Source organism: Lytechinus variegatus, chromosome 9 (assembly GCF_018143015.1).
Source record: "Lytechinus variegatus isolate NC3 chromosome 9, Lvar_3.0, whole genome shotgun sequence".
Classification (NCBI taxonomy): Eukaryota; Metazoa; Echinodermata; class Echinoidea; order Temnopleuroida; family Toxopneustidae; genus Lytechinus; species Lytechinus variegatus.
This window is the reverse complement of record NC_054748.1, coordinates 8,283,072-8,304,270: the sequence shown is the minus strand read 5'-3', so window position 1 is coordinate 8,304,270 and position 21,199 is coordinate 8,283,072. Positions and strand designations below refer to the sequence as shown.

Genomic DNA, 21,199 nt, shown 5'->3' with positions numbered 1-21,199 from the left:
AGTACTCCTTTTGAAACGTTGTTTTGTGGCGTAATCTTTACGATCATTTTCCAAGCAATATCGCCTGTTTCTGTGAATTTTGTTTTTTTTATTTGCGGTAGCCGTCTTCACTACAAAATAGGTGTATTCACTATGTTTTGCATTACATGGCGTAGTTTTAAATTCCATGTTTCGATCATTTTAAGTTTTAACTATTAGAACCAGGCATGGTCAGACAATTTGTAAGATGCAATTCGGTCTCCAAGGTAGAATTTGAAAGGCTTTTGGTATTGGTTTTGGAAATCTTGGATATTTTGTTTTGCAGAAGTATTCTTTATTTGACTTCACAGCAACTTAACAACTGTCGAAACAGAAAAATCAAAGAATAAGAACAGAAAGTTTGAGAAAAATGAGACAAATAATGAGAAAGTTATGAGTATTTGAATATTGCAATCACTAATGCTAAGGAGATCCTCTCATTGGCAATGCGATAAGGATGTGTGATGTCACGTGTGAACAACTTTTCCTTTGATTGACTATAAAATACCCCCAAAATGTCTCTTTTGGTTTTTTCTTTATATGGTGATACAAACTCTTTATCCATGATGTATTCTTTAAAATTCTGTATTACATGCCCTCCTTTAAAAAGAATAAGTTAAAGTGAAATATATACCAAAGTAATGGGAGAGTTGTTCAGAAGTGACATCACACATATTTGTCCCATTGCCAATGTGAGGATCTCCATAGCATTAGTGATCACAATATTCAAATGCTCATAACTTTCTCATTATTTGTCTGATCTTTCTCAAACTTTTGTTAATCTGTTTCTTTGATTTTCACACAAGCTACATGTATCTTGTTCCAAAGGTTTCATTCTCCTTTAATGACGGCCATTACTCGGAGGGGGGTTCAAAAAGAAGAATAAAAGCACATTTCATGGATTATCATCATGTGTTACGCTAAATGTGTTGCTATGTCAGTGAAAGAGCTAACTTTTGTTCGGCATATTTTAAAGAGAAATTCCAGTAGTTGCAGTAAACACTGATTTCACGAGAAAGTCTGTAAAACAAGGCTTAATTGTCAGTATATCATCGAGGATCTAGATCTGGTACAGTTACATTAACTGAACTTTGTGAATCTTGAAATCTACGCTGAAAAAATGTTCACACCGAAGATCCCCAACACAGATAAGCGCACGTGGGACAATGTATAATTATTGCTTAGAGCGTCGGGCCCGACGCCCTCCCGAATCCTGTGCTTATTTGCTGATTTCTCAGCAATTACACAATTTCTTCCAGAATCCTTTGGCACATGCGTTTTATTTATACAAACAGACACTTTGGTGGTCATTTCATTGGATTCTGTACGAACTCATTTTGATATCGTTACCAAAACTAGCATATACCTTTAAGCCGCCCCCAGTACCATAAAAGCAGTATACAAACGAAATTGGTCTACACATTGTAGATGGAGGCAGAAACAATAGGAGGATGCATTCTACCAAGGAGATGTGAAATCTCCTTGATTCTACAAGCTTTGCTTTTTAGCAGCTTCCTCCGTTTCCGACCTGTTAGTATGGTCATCTTGATTATTATACATAAAGTTTTCTTGTTTTATTGATAATTTTAAGATGTATGAAGCAAAACTTATTGTAAAAGATTGTTGGAAATGGAAAATAAATGAAATGAATAATGGATTAAATCAGCTGAAGAGTGGTTAAACGTCAGGAAACATGTAACCAGTTTCATCAACATTTGATGTCTGTCAAGTTGTTGGATCCGACAAGTTGGATTTTGATTGGCTGAGAAGCATCGTTACTATAGTAACCCTTTCATGAAATCCCCCCCCCCCGATGTCATTTTAGAATTTGAGTGTCGGTTGGTTCCATGAATTATTCATAACGAACTAACGATAATTGCTGTTAAGTTGTTGCATTGTTTTGGACATCAGGGGCTCATCTGAGTTACAATTGATCCAATCAATTGTAACTCTATGGAAATCCAACGGTGTCATAATTTTTTCTACATGAAATTTGCAAAATGTCCTTTGTAAACAGAGGAGAGCACATCGAATTGTCAGGAAAATAATGAAATTGCATCGTATCTAGAGAACATGTTGAACTAACATGCATTTTAGATGTTGACGTTGCTGGCTTTCCATAGTTGTGATTGATTGGATCAATCGTTACTCTCTCTGTAAGAGGGGGGGGGGGGCAGATGTTTTCAGATGAGCATACCTTCTAATTTGTACGCATTGATTAGTACATGTAAAACTATCCCAACAATTGTATCTTTTCTAGATTAGTAATTAGTAGGTTGCATATTCTATCCTGTGTTTTCTCGACTGTTTTTTGCTATTTATGTATTTTTTGTCACTGTTTAGGATTACATTACACATTATCACCATGTGGCATATACTGAAATGTGAGAGTTTGTGATTAGTGAGATATATATGTTTCTAAAATGAAAACGAGTTGAAAATAGTATTTCACATTATGCATTTTAATACTTTGCATTTTTGTCTGTAGAATAATTAACCTACATGGAGAAGAAAAAAGCCAACAATGACAATAATGGTTATAATAATAAAAATAGTAATATTCAATATTCTTGTGTAATAATATAATACTTATGCTTGCATTTTGCATTTGATAAATGCATTTGAATGACTCAAAGGGAATAATTGTACTTCTCAAATCTGTATTTCTGAGTGTAAAAGAAAAAAAAAATTACTAATATTATGTATGTTCTGTGCAGTCAAATAATCATAGATTTTGTGTTTAAAGCAGTGCCAGTCATAAAAAGAAACATGCAACAAATTGTAATGCCGATACCATGGAAAAAAATTCCCTGGAGTGTTTTGTAGTTTCATTCATTTTTATCTCATTCTTTATTTTGAAATGATTGATTTATAAAATTCTTTGACCTATGTTTTAAGGGATAAAATGAAAGCTTCATGATTCATCCACAGTGAACATGCCCCTACTCAATATTGTATTTTCCCCCACTGCTTTCGAATGCTCTGATTAATGTGCAAAGCAAATAAAAATCTTTTAACACCCCCTGGATTAATGGATCGACCCTCGGTAAGCCCCGTGATTGGTCAGTCTCTAGTTAGAATCACTCAGCATTTGAATTGGGAGGGGAGTGTGAAGCAAGTCAGGTCTCATGACAAGTGTTCCTCTTCGATAGCAGGGCTGCGGATCTCACGTCGGGCTTACAGACGGATCAGCCAAGTCAAACAACACATATTTTAGTTTATTTTTCTCCACAAGATTTCCGTGAATTTCCCCTGATTAATGGAAGAATTAGTAATTCATGATTCATGGTATGGAGATTGTTCTTGGTGAACGTGAAGAAAGTTGGGTAGATTTGACGGGGACTTTCCACGATCCGTTCTGGACAATTGAGTAATCAGTCCTGAGAAGGGCCACGCCTCGTGTTTCAATCCGACGTGAAATAGTTTTCTATTTTTCACAGGAATTAGAGAGAAGATCTTCTAACCTCGGAGAGGATGAAATTAGACTGGGGTTTCCTGTCTATTTTTACAAGAAAAGCCAATTGATATCCATCTATTTCTCGACATCATTCAACTGGAGATTAGCTCTTAGATATTTGTAGTTTGTACTGATTTTCTTAAGATTTCACATAATATGGTCAGATTTATTGAAAAAAAAACGTATGGAACAAATGAATCGAAAGGACAAGAACATCGGATTTGGGACAAAAGTACCAGATGATCTCGGGGGATAATAATTAATGATGATAATGATGATTCAAGACCAAGTTCAAGTCCACCCACCACATTTAAATCTCACTGTTGATGTTAAGTCAGGGAAGTGCCTATGCATGGAAAAGAAGACATCCATTCACAGAATAAGCTGCGTCATTATTATTCTGTTATGATGAAGTATTAAGAATATAACAACATAGGCCTAATCAAAGAAAAAATTACAAAAAAATAATTTACAGTTCAGACAGCGCATAGATAGAGAATGTTCATAAATCAAACCTCCATTTACGAAAATGGGCAGAGTATCCCGTTCATGAATTCAAACATAAGATTGGATCTGCTCCGGATCTGAGCTGCATCCATTTAATGTACATGCATGAGAGGGATGTTGCCATTTATGGATACAAGCATTATGAGACGGTAAAGAGGGGGTTTAGTTGGTAAGACTACAACATGACAGAGGTCCTGTTGTTTAGAAAGGTCCAGACCATTGTTTAGCTTTTGTCTCCTGTCAGGTTCTCAGCATCACACACAAATTGGATGCGAGAGGTCAGATAGGGTCATACCCACTAGTCTCCTGGGACAGGAGTTTCTTTTCATTTCAAACAATGAAAATATTATCCATTTCCAGATGAATGGTGTTGAATTGAAAGAGAATTGGACTATGATTTCATGGTTTTGTGATTGATTATGCCAAAATCAGAATTTTGAGGGCATTGTCTAATTTTGAAGGAGGTTGGAATTTTTTTTTATTTTGATAGAGTGAGAGGAATGTTGGAATGTTTTTCCTCTTTTACATGTATATTCCAACAACAGACCTTCATGAAGTAATTGTGCCTCCATCAAAGAGGCTGATGCCATTACCTTGCATGCATTGATGACCTGTGCTGGCGCATCTCTTACAACCCCGTAACATGCATATTCCTATACCCTCTGTGGGAGGGCGCTTTGAGATTATGACATCACATGTGTAAGATCTGTACATGTGAAAGTTGTCTTTAATAACATTGATTGCTGTTATTCTAAATACCCTCTATTTTACTGTACTAATTGACATAAAAATTCTAGGAATGCTTGCTAAAATAGCACAAAAACCTCTTACAATAAAAAATCGTGACTCGCATTTAACTGTGATAAAACTTTGTGTGAACGCAACCCAAATGAAGATGAATAAAAGTCTGTCACTGGAGACTAGCTGTTGAGAGAAAGTTTGCTATTAAATAGGACAAGGGGAGAGAGTTTATTGTTGGAAGAGATGTATATTAAATAATAACAGTAGTAAGCATAACAAGAGGACCTTTGTGTGTGTGGTCTTTGGTGTCTTCTTCTTTGAGTTCAAAGACACAGATTTGAGGTGAAATTACCAATAGGGGCCTTCGCATCAAATGTGTCAATTTTGTATTGTTCAAAGGAAATTCCTGTTGTGGAAAAGAACCACAAAATGAATTCCTGTCAAAAACAACATAATTTGGTGTTATTACAAGCGTAAAATTATGCTCAGGTGTTAAACATACACATTGGAGTTTGAACTTACACTAAATACATGTTCAGATAAAAAACATGTTGGTATTAAACTAACACTTAACACTGATGTAAACCAATGACATAGAGATGGGGGGGGGGGGGTAGGTTAAAACATGTTTTCTGAATGTGCTGTCGAATCTGTCACAAAATTGGATATTTGTAATAAACATGTCAACATTTTTGCTTGCTTGCAACTTAAAAAACAACATTTTGCCCGATACACCATACACCTTTAATACTACGTCACTGATGTTAACTGCATGGTTTGCAGTGCTCTGTAAACACTAGTGGTGTAGATTCAACACCACTTTATATTCATAATGCAAGGGTTATGTAGTATCAGATGTCCTACAAGATTATGGTTTATGAGTAATTCCTCAGAAATCAACACTTGGCATTTTGTCAGTAGACATGGCTTTTTGAATCCGTTGGACTTAAGTATACTACATGTTCCCATGTGCTGTAATTTGTGTTGGTGATTTCCACCACTATACTAGTTTATTTTTCTCCTATGTTTTTGTTGTTTCACTCAATTCAGCCTTGTGGAAGGGTCCATGCTTTATGATTTTATCTATGGTCCATTCTTCTGTTTTTCCATTTCCCAAGAAATAGGGGGGGGGGGGAGGAAGGCAGTTGATATTTTATAAATTTCATTTCTCGTAGGGGAGGGGGTAGGGTTGAATGTGAAATGATTTGCATTTTTAATTACAACGAGCCAGCAGGTCTGAAAAAGAATCAGACTGCTATTGAGTTGTCAGTAAAAAGACCAACGTCTTTTGGATTCTCTTTTCAGACAATGAAGAGACTTGGGATTTACTTATTCATATTTTGACAGCATCGACTAGACACTGTCAATGATTAGTGTGAGAGAGACAATTTGACCGCATCATGCATCCTTCCATTTTAATCCTTAATGAGTAATTTCCCGTTTTCGAAATGATATTAAGGTTATTTTTGACACCTTATTGGGAGGCATAATGACCTATTGTCATGGTTGAATGGTCCCTACAATTATTCACCTTCTTCAAGGATGCTAATTATGTATGCTAACTATCAAAGCTCATTACCAAGCTTTAATAATATACACTACTCTAAATTCCAAAGATAGAATAAATCCAGCTCTGTGCAAAATGACCAACTGAATATTAGATTTAGACTTTGTGGATTCGAATTGACAGAAAAAAAATTGATTTAAAAATTAGATGATTTAAATTGAAATCTTACATTCAAATGTTAATAATTAGATGATTTAAAATGAAATCTTACATTCAAATGTTAATAATAATCCTTAGGATTTGAAATGAATCAAATGTTTGCATGGACACTATTCACAGCTATTCTAGATTTATTTTAAATATCCGTGAAATTTCGAATGTAATAATAATAATAGGCATTTATATAGCGCCATCTATCTTGAAATATTCTATTCTGAGGCACGTTATTATTATTATTACCCCGGCTTTAGCTCGAGCTGCCTTTCAGCGCTCAAACATTCAAGGATTTAATCCTGCCGGGTTCCCATTCACCTCACCTTGGTCGAGTGCAGCACAATGTGGATAAATTTCTTGCTGAAGGAAATTACGCCATGGCTTGGATTCGAACCCACGACCCTCTGTTTCTAAGTTAGAAGACTTATCTACTGGGCCACAACGCTGTAGGCCTATTTATAATGTATGATACTATTATGGTCATTTGTACTACATGTATATATCGTCGGTGTTTATCGTTACCGGCATATCAGTCAATTATGGTCCATAAAATTAATTTTGAGATTTTTGCAGAAATTGAAAGTAAAAGTCCTATTCTATGCGTACTTGAATTTCTAGTGAATTATTATTTTTACCAACTCTTCTGAGATAAAAAAAAACACAGAAAATTTTGATAAATTGAACTGAAGAACTAAATCAATATATGTTTTGGATGATTCTGAATTTAATAGCATGTGTTGCAATAAAATATTGGCAATCAGTTGCAAATATATGTATGTTGCAATTTTACTGAATATTTCAACTTTAGCAGGAGCAAATCTGCTGTACTCTGGCAAAAGGAAAGTATCATTTGTTGTATTGAAATGAGTAATGTGTGTTGGCCATTTATATATGCGTCAATGGAATTTAACAGCATATTTTCTTCAATATCTCTCTAAAGAACATTTCTTTCCCGAATTTTGCCTGAACGTGCAACATACAAAGGGTGTTTCAGAAACAACTCAAATTTGACTGATGTGTCACTTGCTTCCTTTTGTCAAAGTTGGGCAGAAATATGTTTACCATCCTTGATTCAAGAACAATCAGCTGCAAATAATGACATTTATGATTGATTTTTAGGAACCCAAAGAGATTTGCAATCAAACACCAAATTTTGAAATCAATGGCAAGTTTCTTGTACTTCCTCTGTTAGACCAAGGAGGTTTCAAATAGATGGAGTAACAGCAAATAAAATCCCTTTGAACAAGGTTAAAAGCTGCCAGCAGAAAGTACGTCAGGCATGCACTTTGCTCAACATCTCTTGCAGTTGTGTAGACAAACGATTCCCGCATGACTCTGCAGCTATAGGTCATATATAAAGGGAAATATGCTATTGTGATGATAATTACTTTTTCGCCGCATCTTGGTCTGGTTATATGTGTAATAATTTGGAAGCATGCGAAAATATACTATGCAATATGTCCTGAAATATGACTCAAATTTCCTCGACTGGGCATGTGTGAGCACTCATCTGGCATATACAATAATGAAAAGCAATATTCCATCGACCACATTAGAAATTTTCATTTTCGCAAACGATCAGAAAAGTTTTAAAATCTGGTTTCAGTAAAGGTCAAATTTTTACTTTTCCACTAATTAAAGGTAATTTGATATAATCTGGGCAAATATCTCAGTGTATTAGTGCTTGGTTATTGATGTCTGGTCATGCGTACAAATTTCTCTTTGTTTATTAATATTAAAGATGGAAAATTGATCCAAATGGATATTCGTAAAATTTCACTCCTCGGATTTCTTCACTGAAACTGGCGGCTTCGAAGGCAGACATCAAAAAGGTCTTAACTGCCGTTCTTTCTTTTGTGCTTCTTTAGAAATGAACAGCTGCTTAAATAAATTTGTTGCCTGTTGGAACTCCAGTCATAGAAACTTCTTAGTTAGGCTGTCTTGAAGATGGTTACAAGAATGGCGCAAAATGAACAAGCGGAATTGTCTGAATAGTTGGCAGAATTGTCCAATTAGACTTCAAGTTTTAAGAGACAGAGTGTATTATTGTGAGTGTGAAATATGGCGGGATCAATAAATATAGCAGCGACAGAGGGTTTTATTGGACGGTATTGTGCGAGAGAGAGCGGACGAGCTGATATAAACAACCCCAGATGGCCAATGTCAAAAATGCATTCTTCCCTCAAGGGTCTGTTCACACTTGAAAATTTCAGCAACTTAATGTTGGAAACTCCCATGCTGTGATATCGGTCCATTTACACAAGGAAATTTTGGTAGATCTTTGTTACAATGACCTTTCTGTGGAGGAGTGTACGTCCTTGTTGAACCCAGAACCCTCTATATGTAGTTTGAAGATTGCGAATACAATGATCATATTCATACAATAATTTGTTTGATATTTCAACAACATTTTATCCGCCCTTTACCGAAAATAATAAAGAAGAATGTGATATGCTAGTACATTGTAGGTTCATTTACACAGAAAAATTCATTTCGGAGATGCCCCAAAGGTATTTTTTCAGTATTCCATGGTTGTTTTTCCATTTTTGAAAATTGTTCTTATTTCAATAGCATAATGATTATGATGACATAAGGTTAAATGTTTTTTATGCTTTTTATAACTGTTGAATTATCTTTTCTGTTAATATCTTTATAGGTGTGTGGCGGTGAAGATAGAATCAGATTGTGACTGGCTCATTGTTTCAAACTGGTTCTTCTGGACTAAGAATCAAAGGTAAATATCCTAATCCAATGTAGATTCCTCTGAAATTTAGAATAAAGAAACGGAAGAAAATAAAATTTTCTCTGAATTTATGAAAATTGAAAAAATGAAATGAAAATCCATATTTTATTGTTCGAACTACCCCAAAAATTTGCTTTGCCCAATGGATCATGGGCCCAGCAGCCGCTGTGCAGTGCCAGATCGACGAGGCTCTATCCCTTTAATCATTCAACGCCAAACAGGTTAGCCGCAACTCCCATCTCTTGACGTCTTTTGGTCCGACGCGGCCGGGGTTTGAACCCCCGACCTCCCGGTTGTGAGACAGACGCTCTACCAACTGAGCCAACACACACCGGTCATGATCATGATATATAAAGTTGATTTTTAATTCAGCATGGTAGTCTGTGCTGTTATTTTCTGTCAGTCCTGGCATGGCCTTATGCGTTTCATATTAGGATCTGGGTGGTTTGAGTTTGGAGGAGGGATATAATACTTGCTATTGCCCTCAGTAGTGTGCTGTATTAGTACTATACCCTCGCTCCAGCAAAAAAACTTTTTACAAATCTTGTAATAAACCAAAAAGTAGGCTTGTCAATTTGAGATACATTCAATAGCCAACGAGAATCAAGGTTTTGATTTTAAAGGTATTGTTTAACTTTGTGAGCAGCCGATTTAAAAAAATCTCAAACCAAGATGAAACATGTGTACAAGTGCATGTATTAGAACTAATAAACCCTGAAAACAATCATTATTGAGAATGAAAAGCTAAAACTACAAGGCAAACCCTGATTTTGTAAATAGGTGTCTTATAGACGCCTAAATAATATTACATAAGTGCATGGGATGAAACTAAGATGGTGTTTCCGGTCACTTTATATTTTAATTTTTGAAGCACTAAATAATTATTTTCGAACACAATTTTTTTCTGGGCTTCATTTTTGTAACATATCACAGACACAGATGACAAGTGTGACCTTCTAGCTCAGATTTTAAAAGTCAAACCAATGTTAACCAATCACTTTAATAGTTGAAACAAATGAAGTTGAAAGTCAGGTTAGATTGCTGCAATTATTCATTCTGATTGGAAGGTTAATTTAAACATAAAATGAAGATGGTCCCAAAAGGGCTGTCTGAACCATCCCGAGTTTTCAAATTAGCGTGCTATTTCTGATCTGACAAATTATCCCGATCTGAACAATCTTGAGATTATTTGAAATGGAGACGCAAGTATCGCGCTAGTTCGTAGGATTAATCTTGAGATTGTAATCCCAAGTCAACTTGGGATTAGTTGCAAAATTGCGCGCTATTTTACGAATTATCGCGCTAATTCGTAGGTGCAGACGCACTTTGAATTATCTATTAATGGTGTGAGACCATAATGCATCGATGCCTCGCTCGAGCAGGAATCGCTCTTCTTGCGATGGTGAAGACGGGGTTTCTTGAATCTTGAGATTAATTGCGATGAGGGCCGATCGGGCAAAAATCTTGAGATATAGCAAACTCGGGCTGGTGCAGCACTGCCATAAGAGTCACTCACTAGTGCTTGAGATGTCAATAATGTGATCTGGATCAGTTTTACAAACTCTGAATAAGTTTCGGAGCTAGGGGAAGAAACCCAAATTTCAACACCAACACCAAGGCCAACACCGGACTTAAAATCACCCATTGTGGCTTAGTGGTGAAGTGCCCGCCTCGTGAACGGGAGGTCGTGGGTCTGATCCCTGACCGAGTTATACCAAAGAAGTTTTAAAAAAATTAGACCTTCTGCTTTCTTGCCAGGCGCTAGCTTTATGAGAAAGGAGAACTTCCTCAGAAGAATAATAGTAACACATGTTATGCAGGGCCCACTGATAGAGCAGCTATATTATAGCTAAAGTTGCTACCCTGGTAAAGAAGAGCCAATATTTTATGACTTATTGTTTTGTTTTTGTGTTTGGTATATTAAAGTCAGGGACTTTAAAAGCAGCTGTTGTAGGCTGGCCCGACACCCCATACCCTCTCCAACCCTCAAAACCTTATTAATAAAAGATGAGAAAAGGATGTGATGATTATCATTCTGAAACTCTTTTCACTCCTCCAACGAGATCTCAGAGATCTCCCGATAAATGAAACATTAAGCTTGGTATACGTCTCAATGGGTATATCGAAACCGTGGCATCACCTCTGCGTTCCGATGGGGTTTTGAAATGGTGTGGCTCGACTACTTTCGCTGTCACCGTCCCCTTGTGTTGTTCATTTTGTCCGACTTCCTTGAGAACCATGATTCTTATTTCCTACAATGCTCGCCTTATCATGTTCACCACACCTCTCGCGGAGCATTGTTTTGCTTTCACATCGAATCAGAATCACGATCAAAAAGTCAAAAGCTTTTTATTTCTTTCTATGGAAATGCAATCTCCAAATGGGATGGTTGTAATGTTAATCCTATCTTTTTTTGGCATTGCGTAGATCAGCTATTTCTTTTTTTTTTAATGTGTGCTTTTTATTCTCTGGTGTCTTTTCTTTTCATGAATTCAATAGTCTTTTGGTCATTATATGTATAGAAATGAACATATTTCTCTTATCATGTTGGGCCTGACATGTAGGCCAACTTGCGAAATGTTGCGTGATTTCAAAATCCCGTACCAGGGGTCACAAATTTGGTCTCAAAAGTTGAGCGAGACTTGAAAGAGAAAAAGTCATATATTGACATGGCGCCAGCTTTTCGCGTTACAGATTTATCATGGAAAATGCCAAGGGGAGGGCAGTATTTTAGGGTTTAAACTTTATACTCAAATATCATCTACATTGTAACAATCAAATATAACACAAATATTTGAAAAGGTTATTTTGACATGAAAATGACAAGCACACACAAAGTCACAGATATATTTTATTTTGATTGGGCATCCGGTCAAAACAAATTTTGATGTAAAAATTCTGTAAAATTTTCCAGTCAAAATTATGATGTAAAATCTGTAAATCTTTCCATTTAAACAAATTTTTAATTTATGTACTTCACATCTTACCCATTTTATGGCACATACTTAAATCTAGCAATGAATTTGAATAATGACATGCAGTTTGGGGTCATTTACCCAGACTAAAGATAGGCTTTAAAAGCAAGTCAATTCAAGACCCTACCTGGCATCCAGCACTAGTGTAAAAGAGTCACATTCTTGTTTTAAAGGTAAATGCTAATTTTGGTAACGATATCAAAATGAGTTCGTACAGAATCCAAAGAAATTACCACCAAAGTGTCTGTTTGTATAAATAAAACATATGTGCCAAATGATTCTAGAAGTTATTGTGTAACTGCTGAGAAAACAGCAAATAGCACAGGATTCGGGTAGAGCGTCAGGCCCGACATTCAAAGCAATAATTATACACTGTCCCACGTGCGCTTATCTGTTGGGGATCTTCAGTCTGAACATTTTTCAGCGTAGATTTCAAGATTTCACAAAGTGCAGTTTATGTATTAACTGTACCAGATCTAGATCCTCGATGATATACTGACAATTAAGTCTGGTTTTACAGACTTTCTAATGAAATCAGTGTTTACTGCAACTACTGGAATTTCTCTTTAAATCCCCTTTTCCTGTTGAATGTGCTTGTTCCCTTCTGGCTTTAAGATAGGCAAGTCACATGGGATACAAGTATGATGTAATGAAACGTCTTTCTGGAAGTGACATCATTCTTTGTTTCACTGGAGTATAGTACTGAGCCATGTTCACATTTTTGAATGCATCATTGGTATACAATGAATAAAGTAATTGCTATTTTGATATGACTATGAAACCATATTTTGGGTTGATAGTTAAGAAATGATAAAATAGATAATTCAATATATTCATGATATTTATCTATCGACAACCCTTGATCATAGACACACATTTCCATTTATGCGTTATTTGTATACAAACAAGGGGCTGTTTCTCCTTCTGTTGAAAGCTTCTTGTATGATACAAAGGAGGATTTTGACAAATTGAAAAATTGCTATGTGAGGTTCTTTCCTGACATAGCAGCAAATAACTTCACTAATGCTTGAAGTTGACTTGGAATAGTTTTATTGAATACTTACATGTAATTGCTTAAAAAGTTCAACTTAGCAATATAAAAAATATGAATCTTGCCAAAATACTAAACTGCTTTGAAAACTTATTGTCAGATTTTTAAACCAAGCCAAAAGTGGGTTAAAACATGAACTGACCACCTGTTGGGTAAAAAATAAAATCCCAATGGATTTTAAATCTAATTTTGTCTAAAACCAATAGTTCAATAGTTGATCGGTTAATTTTTAACCAGCGTAGAGGTTGGTTAAAACATTTCTTAGAAAATTTAATGGTGATATTATTTCTTTAAAGCCAAACATTTGTCATTACTTGATACATTCATTAAGTTTTAACCAATCTTGAATTTTTTTTAACCAACTGAATGTTGCCAACATTGTCTGATGTGCTGTGTTTTGTGGATATTCACACATTTTAAAGATTTGATAGACATTGCAAATCGAGAAGTAAATATTTATCAAACTACAATACAATATTCAGATATTCGGTTATGCTGTTCCAATTTATCATCCCATAACTGCTCAAAAATGACACATGTGAACACAGTTGAAAACCTGCTGATATATTCTTTTGTTTATCATTAACATTGCTATTAAAACATATTGTTTCTATTTTGAGGTGGGTGGGTGATAATCGAAGGATACTTTTAGAATTTCCTTTCAGAACATAACTTTTGTTTTGATCCCAAACGGTACTTCTCTGACGTCATCTTGACTATCTGTTTTAGAACGAATACTTCAGGTACGAGGTGATTTTTTTTACTCCAAGGAATAGCTTGGTTTCCGAGCAGTCATTTGTGAAACCACTATAAAGTGACACTTTGTCATGAATCAAAGCAACAATTCTCTTCCAAAAAAAGTTGTTTGGGCCACTAAAATTTAACACCTCAGAAATTCACTTACATCTTTGACATAACTTTTCAATCTGTAAAAAAAAAATTGTTGCATCCTGGGTAAGGTAAATGAAAGGGATACTCCAAGCTGAAGATATTTGAATCTCAATGAATAGAGTAAATATCACAGAGCGAAATGCTGAAAATTTGATAAAAATCGGATAACAAATAACAAAGTTATTAAATTTTAAAGTTTTGCATTATATCGGTGAAACAGTTTTAGGCATTTCTCATAAATATTCATTAGATGGGCTGATGATGTCATATCCCCACTTGTTCTTTTGTATTTTATTATGTAAAATCAGGTTTGTTCTAATTTTTTCTACCAAGAACTAAAACAATTGGATTGACAGCTGAAATAAGGGGGAAGCGACATCATTAGCCCACCTAATGAATATTCATAATGACGTGCATATAACTGTTTTTACAAAATATTGCTAAACTTTGAATTTCAATAACTTCGTTATTTGTTTTCCGATTTTGTCAGCATTTTGCTCTGTGAATTTTACTCTATTTATTTAGATATAATTTTTTTTTCAGCCCAGAGTATCCCTTTAAATGAGCAGTGTTGGTCTTCAACTGTTATTGTTCAGATTTGCTTTAGTTTATAGGCAAGTTGGTTTTAATTTCTTCCGTCTCAAACTCATGAGCTCTCAAGTTTACACATCAACAAATTCAAACATTCTATTTGTATGAATTTCTTGTCATATCCTTTTCAAAACATCTCAAAAAAGTACTTTGCCTTTATAAAGCTGTGTCAGAATCTATATCTCTCTATTTGTTTACATCCTACTCCAGTTCCTTTTGATACTTGGATGTGTACAATAATTTCAACGCTTTTACATTGATTACAAAACAAACTTCCTTCTGAAAATGATAGTGATATTAATTAATGCCCGATGATGTCAGAATGTTTAATAGATACTAGTAGCTTGATAGCATACTTGACCCTCATGACTCATGCTTTATTTTGACCAGGATATACCAGCCCATTCAACTTTTTTTGATAAAATACCTCTATCAAAATCTTATCTTTAACTCTTTTCCTGAATTTTTGAGTGTGGGATTGGTTTGGACGTTCTATTCATGCATGACAAATGCTCATTTTGATGCGAGAATGCCTGCATCAAAACTTTTTCACACACCGCATCGGTGCAGAAACGCCCTTACTCAATGCACTTATGCGTGATGCTAAGGGCGTTTTTGTGTGCATGTGATGTTTGAAAGTGTAGTGTTAAGGGCACACTTCAGTGTAAATTTTTGTGTGTGTTAGATTTACACCCATGCACTTCAAAAACACCGGAGTTGAGTTTACACCACCCCGGGATCTATATATGTCCACACCAGAGAAGTATTAAACTACACCAGTTTGGTTTCGGTCTAACACTGGATAGGTGTTTATACAGCACCAATTAGTATTAAAACAGCATGGGATTGATTCCAAACTGGTGTTGTTTCAATATTTCTCTGGTGTGGACATATATAGATTCCGGCTGGTACACCCATGGCCACACACTACTGTTCCGGTCATATTGGGGGGTTTCCCTGACCTGCACCTAAGTTGACTTCATAATAGAAGAATAAATTCTTACAAAAATCAACGATGCACGTCTTATAACTTTATCACCTGAACTTGAATGTGGAATATTACTGCTTCAGGTTACAGTCCAGTGAAACAGTATAACTCCATTAGCTTGGTATTTTATGGAGACTTAATTAGTTGCTTAAGAATACTGCCACCGTTTGATGCAAGTTAACACAGAAAAGTATCATCATATTCTCAGGAAATGGAGGATATTTGATTATCTTTTAATGACGGGTATGAATTGTATCATTATGATTAATACCTCCGTGATTTTGATCAAATCTCATTTTTAACATATGAGCATATGGAGAAATAATTACTAGTGTGCGCCATCCATGGATGTTTTAGAACACTTTGGTTGTCACTTTGGTTGCCCCACATAACATGTGGAGCAGGCTATTATCATTGCTTGGAAAAAGACCAGGGGCCTGTTGCATGAAACTTTTTATCTGAGAAAACTCTGATAAAAAATGAAAACTAAGGTTAGTCTGATACCTGTTATTGACTGTAACACAGGGCAAAAATTCCAGAAAAAACAACCTGAGTTTTCTCAGGTAAGTTTTATGCAACGGTCCCCTGACATGTTGCTGGAATGCCATGCTGATATTGTCAATTTCTCAGCAATAACACAGAATCATTTGGCACTCTGCAAAAACTCTGGTGTTGATTTAACACCAGCTCAGAATCTATATATGTCCACACCAGAGAAGTATTTAAAGGTCAAGTCCACCTCAGAAAAATCAGACAAGCACAATGCTGAAAATTTCATCAAAATCGGATGTAAAATAAGAAAGTTATGACATTTCAAAGTTTTGCTTATTTTCAACAAAATAGTTATATGAACGAGCCAGTTACATCCAAATGAGAGAGTCGATGATGTCACTCACTCACTATTTCTTTTGTTTTTTATTGTTTGAATTATACAATATTTCAATTTTTACGAATTTGACGATTAGGACCTCCTTGCCTGAAGCACAAAATGTTAAAATAATGGAATTCCACGTGTTCAGGGAGGAATGAAACTTCATTTCACATGACAATGACGAGAAAATCAAAATATTTCATATTTCATATAATAAAATACAAAAGAAATAGTGAGTGAGTGACATCATCAACTCTCTCATTTGGATGTAGCTGGCTCGTTCATATAACTATTTTGTTGAAAATAAGCGAAACTTTAAAATGTCATAACTTTCTTATTTTACATCCGATTTTGATGAAATTTTCAGTGTAATGCTTGTTGAATTTTTCTATTTTTATTCAAATCAAGTTTTTGTTGGGGTGGACTTGTCCTTTAACAACACCAGTGTGCACCCTCCATGGATGTTTTAAGAACACTTGTCACTTTAACATAACATGTGGGACAGGGTATTATCGGGGGGGGGGGGGGGGGGGCGCTTCCATTCACGAGTAGATACCATTCGCGACCCTTAACACGTAATTTCCACATTCTGAAAATGCACCCCTTAACAAGTATTGGCGTGTGAAACCCTACCCTTAAAGGGAAGTTCACCCTGAAGAAAACTTTGTTGGAAAAATAGCAGAAAAAATTATAAAAAATATTGAAGGTTTGAGGAAAATCCGTTAAAGAGTAAGAAAGTTATTACAGTTCAAAGTTTGGGATTTGTCATAAACGAGCAGCTGCCCCATTTGTTATGTAATATAAAATGCATGAATTTAAAATTTTGTATGGTTCCTGGTGACTTAATTCTGTTTTCTATTCATGATCGGGTGTGAAATGATTTGTCTATTGATATACAAAAGGTACAGTGAAAACCATTTTCAATTTTCTGAGAAAATGACATTTCATTGATTTTTTACCATTCACTATGTAGGAATGCTGCTCGCATATGACGTCACAAATCAAATCATTGAAATTCTAATAACTTTTTAATTATTTTGATGAATTTTTCTCAAACCTTCAGCAATATTTTTAATGATTTTTTCTGCTATTTTTACAATAAACTTTTTGTCAGGGTGAACTTTCCCTTTAACAAATATTGGAAACAAAACGATACTCTTGGCAAATATTCCCCGAAATGAACCCCTATGTTGTTGGATTGATTTTGAAATCATTTTAAGATTTTTACCATAACTTTCAATTAATACATCTAATAAGCTTTTCACACTGCACATATTTTCCTTAACATCTGAAAATTGGTGGGGCTAGGAGGGGGGGGGGGGGGGTCCTAGCCCCACCAATTTCCCAGGGTTAAGCTTAGCCCACTTCGGTTTCACACTATAGCACAGTGGGCTAGCATGGTAATGGTACGTTACTATCTGGCCCTGCAAAAAAGCAGGGTTAGCCGGCTTATTGCGGTGCTAGCACCAAGATTCCGGTGCTAAGAGATGCAGTGCGAAATGAAACCGGGCTAGTAAAGGAAAAGTGGGGCAAAGCAATAGCCAATCACAGAAATCGAAAATGCACATTAATCATGCACTGTGTGGCAAAATCATCAATATTCATGAGCTGGGCGATAGTCCGGGGTTAAGGCATTTACCCCGGCTAAGCAAATAGTACGGAGTTAAGAAAGACAGTATGAAACCTCTCTAAAAGATAGTATGGGAAATGCAGTGTAAAAAGCATATAAGAGAAAGAACACGTAGGCCCTACATAATTCGTGAAGACAGATTGTCACTGTAGGATCCAACTTCAATCTCGCTCCCCCACTCCCGCCTCCATCGTCAATGAGACAAGATACTTAACCTAAATTAATATTGAAAAGAAAATTACATTGTCTGTATTGTCTGTCATCCTCTTGAAGTTAACCACTAATAGTGAAGAAAAATGAAAGCGTAGATGAAAAAAAATAAATATTTTTTATTATTTTCTTATACCATCCACCCATCAGGAATTGTCTACTTAACCTGAAAAAATTGCACTTGACCATCCTTATTTGGGGTTATTATTTCTTACAATGAAAATGAAAGTGTGATGAATTATGCCTTATACTTCCTGATCTATTGTTCCAATCAACAAGCCTCGTACGTCATTGGTTTGGATTTAACACGATCTACGGAGCTTTTATATCATAGCTCGCCCACAAGCATTTCCCTTGATTTGAGTTGATCTCATTGACACTATTGCAGGTGAAATAAGTAGGCTTACTCATTGATGATATTTAGAGTGTTCATTTATCAATGACATGGGATGGAGGGGGGGGGGGGGGGGGGGTGGGGGGGGGGGGGGCAAGAAGGTGAATTTTAAATCAATGTTGATCAAATGCGTATTGATTGAAATTGTCATGTACGTGTTTCTCTCTCTCTCTCTCTCTGCCTTTCTCTGTTCTTTCCTGCTGTTGCTCTAGATGGTCTTGTTTAGTCTTTCATTTCCCCCTCCATCGATCTCTCCTTGTCTCCCTGTCTCTGTCTTTGTCTCTACCTCTTTCGGTCTTCCTCCCTCTCTCTACTTCTCTGTCTACTTCTCTTTTCTTCTATTGCTCTGCATATTCCTACAGTCTTGTCGAGTCTTTTCTCTGTCTCCTCTCTCCATCTATTTCTGTCTCTGTGTGTCTGTTGATCTCCCTTGTCTTTGTGTCTCTCCCTTTCTCTATCTTCCTGTCTCTTTATATCTCTTCTCCCCCTTTCCCGATATTGCACTACATAATATCCCCACAGTCTTGTTTAGTCCTTCCTCTTATCTCCTCCATCTGCCTCTCTCCATATGTCTCTCTGTGTCTCTGTTGATCTTCATGTCTCTGTGTCCTTTCTCTGTCTTTCTGTCTCTCTATGTCTCTCGTTCTCCCCCTTCCTGTTGTTGCTCTGTATATCCCTACAGTCTTGTTTAGCCCTTCCTCTACATGTATCTCCATCTGTCTCTCTCTCTGTTGATCTTCATGTCTCTGTGTCTCTCCTTTTCTCTGTCTTTCTGTCTCTCTATGTCTCTCGTTTTCCCCTTCCTGCTGTTGCTCTGTACATCCCTATAGTCTTGTTTAGCCCTTCCTCTACTCCATGTATCTCTCTCTGTCTTTCTGTTATTTCCTGTCATTCTACTTAAATCACTCTGTCTCTCTCTACCTTGCTCTGCTTTTTCATGATAACAATTATTCAAAAGTCCTATAAATATGGTCCTGTTTCATCTTTCCTCTACTCCCTCTCCATTTCTTAAATTAACATATCCAACAAAAAGAAAACAGACTGGAGATAGAACATTCACTGTTGCGTCCCCAATGAAATGGAACAAGCTCCCTCTCGCAATAAGACAATCCCCAACAATGAAGTCACTTAAAACTCTCTTGTTCTAGGCAATTGCCTTTATTTAATATGTCATTCTGATTTTTGTTTGTATCTTTTATATGTTAATTGAAATTGTGAGCGCTTTGGGCCAGCTGTGAAAAGCGTGTTATAAATATTGAGTATTATTAATACTATTATCTCTCTCTCCCTAATTTACTTCAATAACTCCATACATCTACTTGATTTGCTAGTTCAGCCCTCTGGACTGCCATACCCGAATAGAACTCCCAAGGATTTAAAAAGCGCGAGCGCGCCCTCTCCCGTTCAGGCTTACTACCCATGATCACCGCGCAACTAGCGTCCATCTTCCTCTTTTGCTTTCGGCAAGCCACTGTCAAGACGTGCTCAGATAAGTCTCCTAAGAGCTCAAATCTTTTTGAGCTTTGGTATATTATTTTCGCTTATCTGTGGTGCATTCTCCCTTTTAATTTCAATCTTTCCATTTGTGTGTAAGATTGTGTTCAGAATTTACACTTGGCGTGACTTTTTAGACGTGTTTTTGGTGACACTTAAATTGTTTTTCTAACGTTTGAGTTCTCGTCGCGCCGCATCGCTAGCGCGTTCACGAGGCACCGGGCTTGGCCTGCCTACGTGGCAGCAAGCCTTCACCACCTGTCATGGTTATTGTTCTTCACGTTCAAAGCGTGGTGGCTTTTGGTGCCGTTTTTGAATTAAATTCTAGACAGCCTCTACACTTTGTTGTCGAGGGTGTTATTGTTATTTCTTTTTGCAGGTTGGGATCTTCAACTCTGTTCCTTCCTTGCTTTCTGGAATTGATTTATTAAGATTTTCGATTGATTATTGATTGATTAATTCTTCAATTCTCTTTCCTTTCTGTTCTGAATAAATTTCTTAATTGATATTTTATTCACAGGCGGATCTTAAAGCTCAATTCCTTTTTCCTTCTGTTCTGAATAAATTTCTTGATTGATATTTTATTCACAGGCGGATCTTAAAGCTCAATTCCTTTTCCTTCTGTTCTGAATAAATTTCTTGATTGATATTTTATTCACAGGCGGATCCTAAAGCTCATTTCCTTTTCCTTTCTGTTCTGAATAAAATTCTTGATTAATATTTTATTCACAGACGCTTCGGGGATTGTTTAATTCGGCTTACGCAATTATACCTGATGATTGTTTGGTTATTCAATCCCCCCTAAAAAAAAAAAAAAAAAAATTTTGTTCTTTACAGGTGGGGTCTCCTTCCTGTTAGAAATTTTTTTGACCTGTCCCGGAATTGTTTTCTTCGTTCAATTCCCTCTTCCCTCCTAGT

General features: G+C 36.1%; 1 long non-coding RNA gene across 1 annotated transcript in view; it reads left to right on the top strand.

The window, feature by feature from the left end:
- The window catches only part of LOC121421114, a 75,197-nt gene that overhangs the window by 35,780 nt on the left and 18,218 nt on the right, over window positions 1-21,199 (top strand). The window contains exon 3 of the long non-coding RNA XR_005970940.1: window positions 9,100-9,177. This is a non-coding gene — a long non-coding RNA (uncharacterized LOC121421114). The remainder of the gene's footprint in view (window positions 1-9,099; window positions 9,178-21,199) is intronic.